Raw genomic sequence first — 12,306 nt, forward strand, 5'->3', positions numbered from 1 at the left:
GTGTTGCAGACGTACCAGGCCGACCTGCTAAAGGACCTGGACGAAAAGGAGGAAGGGGAATCTGACGTAGTTGTGGAATTGTGTCGGGCCACAGTTTTATCCTTCTGGGCCACCAAGGAAACGGCCAGAGCTATCAGCCATTCCATGGCAGCTCTGGTGGCCACGGAACGGCATCTGTGGTTGAATCTGTCCGAGTTCCAAGACGAACAGATTCTTCCTGCTGGATGCCCCATTATCGCCTTCTGGCCTCTTCTGCTGAGCGGGAACAGCCCCAGCCGATAAGCTCCACATATTGCCAGAGTCAAGAGCAGAGCGTCGCGACCCGCACCCCAAATACCACCACCATGCCCCCCCCCCCCCACACACACACACACAAAGAGAGATAAGCACACACAAAGAGAGATAAGCAGGGGTCGAGGGCGATGCTCGCTGTCAAGGTCTTCCAGCGAGAAGATGGATTTGCGGACTGTCCTTCTTGCCAAAAAGGCCTTGCCAAGCGGTCCTAACAATTCTATCGTCAGGGACCTGAGGGCAGCTCCCCCTGAGGTACACACCTCAGCACACGGAGCCTGATCCTCCCCAGTGCCCTCAGGGGTCCATTCAGATAGCCCTGCCACCCCCGGTGCTTCAGGGCTCAGTGGGCCCCAATAAGTGAATTTCTCAGCTGCCGCCCAGTGTTGGTACAGCACGGGAAAGCTCGTCCCATCAAGTGAGGGCGCTAGAGCATTGAGGTGGTCGTTCCCTGCGTGGAAACTTCTGCCAAATGTCTCACAATGGGTACTGCAGACTGTAGAGAGAGGTTACCGAATTCAGTTCAGTTCTCGTCCACCTCGCTTCAACAGGGTCATTCCTACACTAGTGGGCCCTGAGCAGGCTCTGGTATTGGAACAAGGTATAGACACTCTCTTGAGAAAGAAGGTGTTTCTCATCTCTCTCGAGAGTCAAGGTTCTACAGCCGTTACTTCATCATTCCGAAGAAGGATTCGGGGTTGCACCTGATCATAGATCTGCATCAATTGAACTGTGCTATCAAACGGTTTCGGTTCAAGATGCTTTCTATCAAACAGATCATGTCTCAAATCAGGTCCGAGGACTGGTTTATCACGATAGATCTCAAGGACGCATACTTCCACGTATCCATCCTTCCTCAAACACAGGAAGTTCAGGGGCGAAGCATACCAGTATCAGGTTCTTCCGTTTGGCCTGTCACTCTCACCCTGCACTTTCACCAATTGTGTGTGGATTCTGCCCTGGCTCCGTTGCAACTCCAGGCCATCCGCATACTGAATTACATCAACAATTGGTTGATTCTAACTCAGTCAGAACAGATGGAGGCTCGGCAGCGAAATGTCATTCTCACCCATGTGAAAAAGCTGGGGTTACGGCTAAACACCAAGAAAAGTGTGCTTTCTCCAATAAAGAGTAGGGTTCGTATCTTTTTTTTAATTTCGATACCGGTGGCAAATTGATACTTTTAAAACGATACCGGTGCCAAAACGGTGCCTGAACCAAAAAAAATTATAAAAAATATAACATTTTTTATTTATAAAAAATAAATAAAAATGACCAATTAATAATTGGATTGGCCATTAGCACTAAACACATGATGTCTTTTCCATTCATACTGGACGCCAGAGGGCACCCTCGCACCAAAAAATCCACATATTCAGTCACAGAAGAAGCAGAACTCACGAAGCTCCAGGAAATCCCCAATATGGAAAAAGGCATTGCTGTAACTGAGTAAAAAAGATATAAACGTTTTGAATGATAAAATAAATACAATAAACACTCGACTACGACAATGTATAGTTTATCTGTGTTATTCAAGCCATCTCTGGTATTTTCATAATAATTAAGTATATTTATAATCCAATGCTATTCGATGTATTAGTAGCCTATGGAACATATTTTCTGCCTCAATCTGTGACAAGAAGCTACATCAGATCACAAAAGGAAGCATTTAACTGGTGTTGTGGACTAAAAGGTTTATAATGTTCTCTTGTGTTGACAACAGGTTTAAAAACGTGAATACAAGAGAATTTTAGCTTTAGGCATTTTAATTTAAGCATGTTTAGCTTAGCTAGTTAATGGAAGGCTACCTGCTGCCATCAGAGTAAGTGTATTTCTGCATTCACGCGCTCCTCGGATGCCCTCATTTCCCGAGTTGTGCTTGTAAGTCGGAATGTGAAAACAGCACGCTCGCATTACTACAAAGATTTATTGGACTTGTATTATTAGAGCTTTCACGTGCGTTGCCGGTGATGATGCTTCTTACGTTCGTTTTGGAAAAACAAAGGACAAATATTAAAAAAAAAAAAAAAAAAAAAAAGGACAAATATTTCAATCAATCGCTCAGGCATGGCACCGAAATGAGGCACTGAAATCTGTGTTCTGATTCGGTTCTAGTACATACCGTTTACATAGGTACCGGTGCCATATTGGTACCGGGTTTCGGTGCCCAACCCTACTACAGAGGGCCACTTATCTGGGCGTGGTGTGGGATTCGACAACGATGCAGGCACAGTTGTCTCCTGCTCATGTTAAAGCAATTCTCACAGCCGTGAGGGGAGTGATAGAAGGCCAGTCACTCCCTGTCAAACAGTTTCAGAGACTGTTGGGTCTGATGGCAGCTGCGTCCAATGTGATACCTTTTGGTCTGCTGTACATGACCCTTGCAGTGATGGCTCAGGACCAAGGGGTTTTCCACAAGAGAGAACCCGCTTCCCATGATCAAGGTCAAGTGCTAATGCCTACATGCTTTAGACATGTGGAAGAAACCTTGGTTCCTGTCTGATGTTCCTGTCTGATTCCTGTCAAGGTCTGATGTTGGGGGTTCCTTGTCATTGCATAACACTAACAACAGACGCCTCCCTCACTGGCCGGGTAGCAGTCATGAGTGGCCGCTCTGCCCAGGGTCTGTGGGAAGGCCATCATCTCACATGGCACATAAACTGCCTGGAGATGCTGGTCGTGTTTTGTGCTCTAAAACACATCCTTCCAGACGTAAGGGGACATCATGTGCTTGTCCACACAGGCAACACATCAGTGGTCTCCTACATCAACGGACAGGGGATTCTGCGCTCGCGCCCCCTTTACATACAGGCTAGTGCACCAGATCGTCCTGTGGGCTCAAGGAAAGCTCTCACTCAGAGCAGTCTACATTTCTGGGCACCTCAATCTATCAACCTGTCGAGACAGGGGCTGAGGCCCTGGGAATGGAAGGTCCATCGCAGGAAATGACACACTGTCCGCTCTGGTTCTCCCTCACACATCCAGCTCCTCTTGGGCTGGAGACCATGGTGCAGACGTGACTGAGGCTTTATCTGTATGCATTTCCCACAATCACTCTGCTCACAGAAGTTTTGTATAGAGTATGATGGGACGGGGTCCGTCTTCTGCTAGTAGCCCCGTTCTGGCCAGCCTGAGTATGGTTCTCGGAACTTGTGTCCCTCCTGAACGGTTCTCCGCTGGAGATTCCAATCAGGAGGGACCTCCTCTCTCAGGCAGGGGACACCATCTTTCACCCCTGCCCAGAGTATTGGAAGCTGTGGGCATGACCCCTGAGGGGGCACAGCTCTTAGCATCCTGTCTTTCAACTGAGGTTGTTGAGACCATACTCCAGTCCAGAGCCCCCGCCACAAGGAAACTGTACTCCTTGGTGCGGGGGATTTTCACTTCTTGGTGCAGACAGCCACTGCAAGACCCAGTCAACTGCCCAGTTGGTACAGTTCTGGTGTTTCTGCAGGAGCGTTTCTCCAAAGGGTTATCTCCCCCCACTCTGAAGGTTTACGTGGCAGCCATACCTGATTACCACACCCTTCTAGGTCAGTCATTGGGAAAACACCCGTTAGTTTCACATTTCCTCAATGAGACCCAAAGGCTAAGGCTGGTACAGCACACCAAGGTGCCCTCATGGGACATGGCGGTGGTTCTGGAGGCTTTGTGCAATGCTCCTTTTGGACCTATTGAAGATGTCTCTGTCAACCTCCTCATGCAAAAGACTATCTTCCTACTCGCTATATCCTTGCTAAAGAGGATAGGGGATCTTCAGGCACTTGCTGTATCGTGCCTGGAGTTTGCCCCGGGCATGGTCAGGGCATTCCTTTACCCGAGACCTGGGTATGTCCCTAAGGTGCCCACTTCTTCGCCAGGTCCCATAGTACTGCAAGCCTCTGTCCTCCTCCCTTCCATGAAGAAGGCCAGGAAAGACTAAATCTGCTTTTTCCAGTGCGAGCACTGGATGCTTACGTCCATAGAGCTTCCCAGTGGTGTAAGGCAGATCTCAGATTCTCAGTTATTCGTTTGCTTTTGTCCACCTAAGAAAGGGGTTCCAGCGACCAAGCAAACCATGAGTAGGTGGGTGGTTGAGACCATCACACTGGCATATAAGTCCTCTGGCCTCCAGTTACCTATGGGGGTCAGAGCGTACTCGACTAGGGGTATGGCAGCCTCCAAGGCCTTATCAGTGGGCGAGGCCCTTCAGGACATTTGTGCTGCAGCAGGCTGGTCCTCTCCACACACAATCTGTCCGTTTCTATAGTTTAGACCTGACATCTACCCCAGGGTCCCAAGTTCTCTCGTCTTGATGTGCTCGCCAGATACACACCAGACAGGGACTTGCTCGTATGGCGCAGTGGGTATTTTCATTCCCAAAGCGTTTCAACTCAGTTCCTACGCATGTAACCATGGTTCCCCGAAGGGAATGAGATACTGCGTCTCTCTGCCATACTCCCTGCATCCCTGCAGGCACTCGCTTCCACAGAAGCTAACATGTGCATTTGCTGGATTTGCCTTTATGCTTCCTGGTTGCTCACGTCACCCTGTTCGTGACGTCTCGCTTCTCTATTGGACTGATTTCACGCATTTCTAAAGTGATTTGATGCAACGTCTCGTACCCTTCGGGGAACCGTGGTTACATATGTAACCTCGAGACGTTATGTTTACTTTATAAAAATCATTAAGCATTTCACAGCAAAAAGACATGTGAACCACAACCTGAAAGTGGATGTTTTTACAGTTATACTAAAAGATTTTTACTTGTTAACCCTTAAATCCCTCCTTAATTTTTTTTAAAGTTAGACATCAGCTTTCTTAGTATTCCTCAATCTATTCACTATAAACAATATAAAAAAATAATAATAATACAATTTTAAATAATGTCTGTTTTTTTTATAAATTTTTCATAAAAAGTGTATAGGGTCGCTAGAGACCCGAGGTGTGAATTAGTGTAAGTATATTTTTTCTGCGCAAAAATATTCAAATATTTGATGACTCAATACATGCAATTCACCTTTATTCCTCGGGGTGGCACTGTTTAATAGACAATAATGACGTGATATTTCACTCCTAATCACCGCAGACTTAAAACAAAAGAATATCATGAGCAAAAATTTAACTGGTTTGAATGGCTATACTGCAGAGCAATTACTGTATGCCATAAAATATAAATGTCACTGTCATTTGATGGTGGATGTGGTAAATAAGCTGCCAGCGATCAAACTATTGATTTTGAAGTCACTGAAAATGGTAGTTTTGCGATGGTACAATCATCTGCTCAAATTGAACCCTTCTAAGTTTCAAAAGGTAATGAAATATGCTTTATTTTATTCTTCTGTAATGGTTCTTAAAATATCAAGAGAGTTTTTTGCTATTGCAGCAGTTTAGGATCCATCCGTGCTGGATATATAGGCCTGGGTTGCTAAAGACCCAAATATGTAAGAGTGATTGGTGAAACATTCATGCATTTAAAGGTTAAATAAGTATGAACTATTGATCATTTTGTAGATAATCATTTTGAGTCCCTAGAAATGTATACAGTGCCCTCCAAAAGTATTGGAACAGTAAAGACTAAATTGCTCTGTTGGCTGTGGAGTCAAGACATTTACAAATATGATAAAGACGGATGAGAGACTAAATTACAGAATGTCACATTTTATTATTGGGTGATTCAACACATAGATGTTTTACCAGCTAAGAAGTTCACGACTTTTTGAGTTTCATCCCTCTATCTGATGTGGAGAAAAAAGGGAACTACAAATGATCCCAAGCATACAGCCTCATCTGTAAAGCATGGTGGAGGTGTTGTCATGGCATGGGCATGCATGGCTGCCTCTGGAACAGGCCCTCTCAACTTTACTGATGACTTAATGTGTGATGACAGTAGCAGAATGAATTTGGAAGGGTACAAAACCATCTTGCCTACCAATATTCAAGAAAATGCCACCAGATTCATTGGGAAGGGCTTCATATTGCATCAGGACAATGATCCAAAACTAGTCAAGTTCAGTCAAGGAATTTATAAGAGCAAAGAAATAGAAAGTCTTAGATTGCCCAAGCCAATCTCAAGATTTAAATCCGATTGAACATGAATTTCACCAGCTGGAGAGGAAAAGAAAGGCTGAAACTCCCCAAAGCAAGCAACAATTGGAATTGGCTGCATTAAAGGCTGGGAAAAGTCTTTCAAAGAATGAGACCAAGAGTCTGGTGATGTCTATGGGTCACAGACTCACTGCTGTGACTGAGCACTAAATAATAGCTTTTAATCTTTTATATCTGACTTATGTTCAACTGTCCCAATACTTATGCTCACATCAATGAGTGGATGAACTCTAAAAGTGCTGTTCTTTTTATTTGGCAAAACATGTATGTGTTGAATCACCCAATAATAAAATTGACATTCTGTAGCTTTGTCTCATGTTCATCTTTTAATCATATTTGCAAATGTCTTGACTCCACAGCCAACAGAGAAATTTAGTCTTTTCTGTTCCAATACTTATGGAGGGCACTGTATATCAAATATGATACAGTAAGTTTTATAGGGTTAAATGCAGATTAGGGCTTTTCAGAGAGGCTAGCAATTTGAAAACATAAGATCCCACCTTTCCTGCAAATCACTCTCCAAAGCCATGCCTCCTACAAAACACATGAATGCACACAGGCAGACCAGAGGTTATGCAGCTACATGATGAGAGACGGTGTTGGTGAGCTATAAGATTACCTCATGTCTCATTCACTGGTGAGAAAACAATACAAAGAGCGTAATATTACAATAATAACGCTTTCCATTCATACTCCATCTACAGTAGCATAATAAACGATCTCATGATGTATCATGTCTGTATGACCAAGGTGCTCAGATGTATGCAAATACATACATTGACAGGCAGGTAGAACAGCCTATCATAGCCCTTGGACAGAGGAATATGATTGAACGAACATTTGATGGTCCTACGCCTTCCACAGATGATATAAAACGATTTAGACCACTGAACTTAGTGATTGCTAGCGGAATGTAAAGAGAGAAATAAAAAAAATAAAAAGTTTTTGAACCAAATCAACCCTGCTTTTAAGAGTTAACAGGCATGACATATAGAGTTCACTTAAATACAAAGTGTCAAGATAGGGTTTGTGCTGATGTGTAAAAACAAGCATCAAAGAGACTGCATTGATTCGGTTTTAATGATATAAACACAAGAGTAAAATTCATTTACATTTTTATATCAATGCCATATCATGCTGTTTACATTTTGAAATGGAAACTTATTTTTTCAATTTAAGCACAAACTTCTGTCCTTTAAATCAGCAGATAATACAATGAAGATGGCTTTCTTTTCATAATTCATGGCCATCATTTCCCGAGAACACCACTGGTAGCAGAACAGGGAACTTTCTCAAATATTTCATATGTGCATGTAGTGTAATCGTACTCCACTTGGCACTTGTCTGGATAATTAACAGGTCTGTGCATTCTACAGGAATGAAACACAACAAAAGGAATTATTATGTTTTATCAGTCAGATATTTAAATTAAAATATCTGGGTTAACTTACTCATTCGATAACCTTTGGTCTTAAAGCATTTTCGGTTAAATGCGTTTTATAATTTATTTATTTTTTATTTTTGAATTGAATATAAAATTTAAACGTTTACATTTCTTTTAAATCCTCCAAAATTATTTCCATTTACTTCTGTTGTAAGTAACTCAGTGGTGTTGTATTGATTGAGGTAATCAATGGTGATGTCATTACACAGTAAAAATGCTGTACTTACGCATCACAGCACTTCATGGAATCAGCAGAACAATTACAGTCAACACATTTACTGTTTCTCCAAACAGATCCAGTAGGATGCCATGTCTTATCTGTCCTGTCCAGGCAAAAGTCGACTATAAAAGATCATTGAAATAATTGGGGGTTGGGGCTTGATAATGGAGCACATTTTTTTAGTAATGCAATAAAAGTGAAAGACAGTTTATACCTGATGTTTTGTATTTCTCTACAAAGCATGCAGCATTGACTAGAGAAAGGGCAGCACACAGAAACAAACCCAAAACCACCGACCTCTTCACAGTCAACAAACACATTGAGCCAGTGTTAATATTGTGTGCTAAGTAAATACACATGTACTAAGTAAAGTGCCTCAATTAATGTGTTGTTTATTAATTCATTAATTTAATTATGGTCAAATTTGTATGGTAAAATGTATGGTTTGTATGGTAAAATTTAATTATCACTTAAGCTTAACAAGAATAAAATATCACATGAAATTCACACACATTTAATGAATTCTGTAATTGTGAAAATTACCTAATGACAGTCCTAAAATCTACATAATAACACTAAACATAAACAATATTATAAGAGAAGCTTACCATGTTTATGTCAACAGTGATTTGATTATATGAAACCAAAATCACAATGCTTGTATTTAAGTGAACAGAGGAGGGTGGAGCAATATGTTAATGATTCATTTGTCAAATGATTTTGAAAAAAAACAACAACAACGATTACATTATTATTATTATTATTGTTATTGTTGTTGTTATTATTAAGTAATGATTTATTTTGTGCTGTGGTAGTGATTATTGCAATAGTTTTAATAGCAGAATAAGATGAAAAAGGTGACAAACACCTGCCTTACTGCATTGCTATTGCATAAAGAAAACTTCATAATAATAGCATACAGCTAATTGCAGTGTTTCATTGATATTCTACTTATTATTCTCTACCTGTTAAGCAGAAATTTACAATAATTTTAGTAATGTGCTGGTGTAAAGTGTGGACGGGACTTTGATGTCGAAGCAAACAACAGATCAGCAGCATTCCAATGTACCCAATACACACTACTATTACAAAAATGTGGGGTCGGTATATTGTTGTTGTTGTTTTTAAAGAAATTAAGACTTTTACTCAGCTAGGATATATTACATTTATCTGAAGTGACAGTAAACACATTTATAATGATAGATAAGATGTCTTATATAAATCCTCCAGGTTATGTTGGAAAGGAGTCTAAGTTACATCAAATAACCACTGGGGTACCTCAGGGTTCAGTATCTGTCCCTTTTCTGTTCTCAGTGTACAAAACATCACAAAGTCTTACATTAAGGCAGATTAATTTTTGCCAAAAAATGCTATGCCAAAAACATGCAGCTCTTGGCTTGACATTATGGGCAGCTGTAATGCTCTTTTAATTGGCTATGGAGTTTTAATTTTGGATTAAGACAACAATTTAGATTATTAGTAATTTATATTTCTATAAGAATAACTTCTTGTATCTGGATTTTAAAAAATAACTATGTAAATTTAGAGTTGATAAATAAACCTGTGTATATTTATATATCTTTTATTTTTAGTTATATATTTTTCTTTCTTTGTAAGGGGATAATATATATATATTATCTTTATTTTAATAGGACTCTTGTGTTTACATATGATAACACACAGTGAACACTCAGCACACCCACCAGACTGGACTTTAGTATGAAAACAAACAAACAGCACTGCAACAGAAGCATTATGAAAATTTACCATGTTTGAGAAGCCAGCGATCTTATTATATCAAATCAATCATAAAAATCTTTTAACAGTTACATAAAGCAACACATTTAATATATTTTCTTAATTTGATTTTAGAGCTTTTGTTCCATTCAGTGTGACTGGATTCATTAGGTGGTAATGGTAAAGAGGAAACAACCAGAAAAACTGTAACCTCAATACCACATTCGTAAATATATATCCTTTTTTTTCTCCAGTGCACGAAATACATGTTGAAAGGTTTGAAGTCCCTTTGACCAGGCCTGAACATAAAGGCTTAGGTAAATATTTTGTGTTTGCCAATATCAGCATATTTTAGGGTAAAACCTTATTTATGGTCCCTTTTGAGCATTCTGTTGCCAATAAGTACATGGCAACGCACTCTACTCTCTAGAGTACTAGTAGACCGTTTGATTAATATCTGCTAACTCTTTATTGTGAAGGTGTCCCAACAGACATTCTACTGACTGTAATTAACTTTGCAAGTACATCAACTTATTCTAACCCTAACACTACCAGTCTATTAATACTGTACTGACACTCTAAGGAGAGTTAGTAGATATGTACAGTAGGTGCAACCTTACACTCTAAAAAAAATGATGCTATATAGCACTAAAAGTGGTTCTTTGGTTCGTAATCACAGGGGAACCACTTTTGGTGCTGTATAGGTTCAATGGTTCATCACCGGTTCTTTGGCATGATTGAGGGGCTATATAGCACCCCTACCATATACAGAACCTGTTACGCTCCTGGATGGTTCTTCAGTGGGTCTTTGGGGTGATATATAAGGTGCTATATAGCACCACTGCCGTACAAAGAACCTGTTAAGCGTCTTTAAAGGTTCTTTACGAGCCAAAGAACGTCTGTTGGTGCTGTTTAGCACCATTTTTGTTGAAGAAATACAATGCAATATGGCACCTCTTATGGTTCTACATAGCACCATTTGACAATGGTGCTGTATAGCACCTTTAAAGATATGGTGCTATATAGCACCAAAAGTGGTTCCCCAATGATTACGTGCCAAGAACCAATTTTAGTGCTATATAGCACCATTTGTTTTTAGAGTGTAACCTCTCTATTTGTCTCTGCGTGTTCCAAGGCATTCGGCCCGATTATTGTGCTTCGCTACCTGCAATGATTTCCTACTATTTCCAGTAGAGTCTAGTTGTGTCCTGTTGAGTGACTTACCAGTGTTCTGCCCTGTCTCCCAGTTGTAGTCACTCATCACCCTGCCGCACAGGACTATACTCCCTTATCCTCTATTCAAGTTGGCTCCTAAGTTCCAGTTTTCCCTGAGTTTTCCTCCAGACCTGCGTACCTCTGATATGTCCAGTGAACGGAAGACCAGCTGAGTTTATTTGAAGGACAATCAGATTGCTTCCCTTGCCTTTGCTTCTGGGTCTTTTTGTCGTGACAATTAAGTTATTTTGAGTATTCCAATTGACTTTGTATGCTCTCTAAAGTTTCAAAAATGAAAAAAGAGGAGGATGTTGCGCTTGGTTCCATTGACGTAACACAATTTCAAGTCAATAATAGAATCCACAATTTCCAAGGGTGTGATACACTTCATTGTACTTCAGTGTGTATTAATTTTAATTTAATTAAAATTTTTGATTGATTGGTACTATTGTGAAATGTACGGTTAACGTCTGAACTACCTCCCCTTGGTATATAAGCAGAGAAGTCAGTGAAAATAAATCTGCATTCTTTATACTTTTGATTTTCCAAAAAGTCAAAATCTAATCTTTCATTGAAATTAATTAACTGAAAATGGGAGGGAAATTGTTAAATAATGAAATAAATGTTTCTCCTCAATACACGGTGCCCACAATTATTGGCCCCAATTTATTCAATACTTTTTGCAACCTCCTTTTTCTAAGTTAACAGCTCTGAGTCTCTCCTAACACCTAATGAGGCTGAGGATCAGAGACCATTCCTTCATACGGAGTCACTTCAGTCCAGATCCTTCAGATTCACAGCCCCATGTTGCTGCCTCTCCTCTTCAGTTCACCCCATTCATTTAGGGTTAAGGTCAGAGGACTAGAACAGCCATGGCAAAAGCTTGGTTTTGTGCCCAGTGACCCATTTTTGTGTTGATTCTGATGTTTGTTTTGGATCATTTTCTTGAAGGAAGATCCAACCAGATTTTCAGTAGAGGCAGTCAGGTTTTGATTTTTTTAATCTGTTGCTATTTGCTTCTGTAAAGGGGCGAATGAGACGCGAGATGTGCGGGTCCATTAGCAAAAGAAGACGTGGTCAAAAAACAAGCAGGGTCAAAACATCAGCACACAGGTATGGCACAGACAAGATACAAGAATAATCCAGAGGGCAAGCGTGGGTCGTTGATCGAACGACCCACGAGTCCGAACGGCGAGACAAGGGTAAATCCAGGAAACATAGACTAGAAAACAAGAAACAGGTGAACAATACTAGAACTAAACAGAAACACAGAATGGCTTGGTAAGGCCACTAACAATAGGAGAGTGCTAAA

The 12,306-nt window shown here is 40.7% G+C and overlaps 1 long non-coding RNA gene across 1 annotated transcript; it reads right to left on the reverse strand.

The window, feature by feature from the left end:
* Positions 1-7,440: 7,440 nt before the first annotated feature.
* Positions 7,441-8,701, reverse strand: LOC306848592. The gene is made up of 4 exons (XR_013782259.1): positions 8,651-8,701; positions 8,257-8,341; positions 8,050-8,164; positions 7,441-7,748 (listed from the first exon to the last, which is right to left on the reverse strand). It is a non-coding gene; the product is annotated as an uncharacterized lncRNA (long non-coding RNA).
* Between the last annotated feature and the right edge of the window lie 3,605 nt (positions 8,702-12,306).

Source organism: Barbus barbus, assembly GCF_936440315.1.
Source record: "Barbus barbus genome assembly, chromosome: 28".
Lineage (NCBI taxonomy): Eukaryota > Metazoa > Chordata > Actinopteri > Cypriniformes > Cyprinidae > Barbus > Barbus barbus.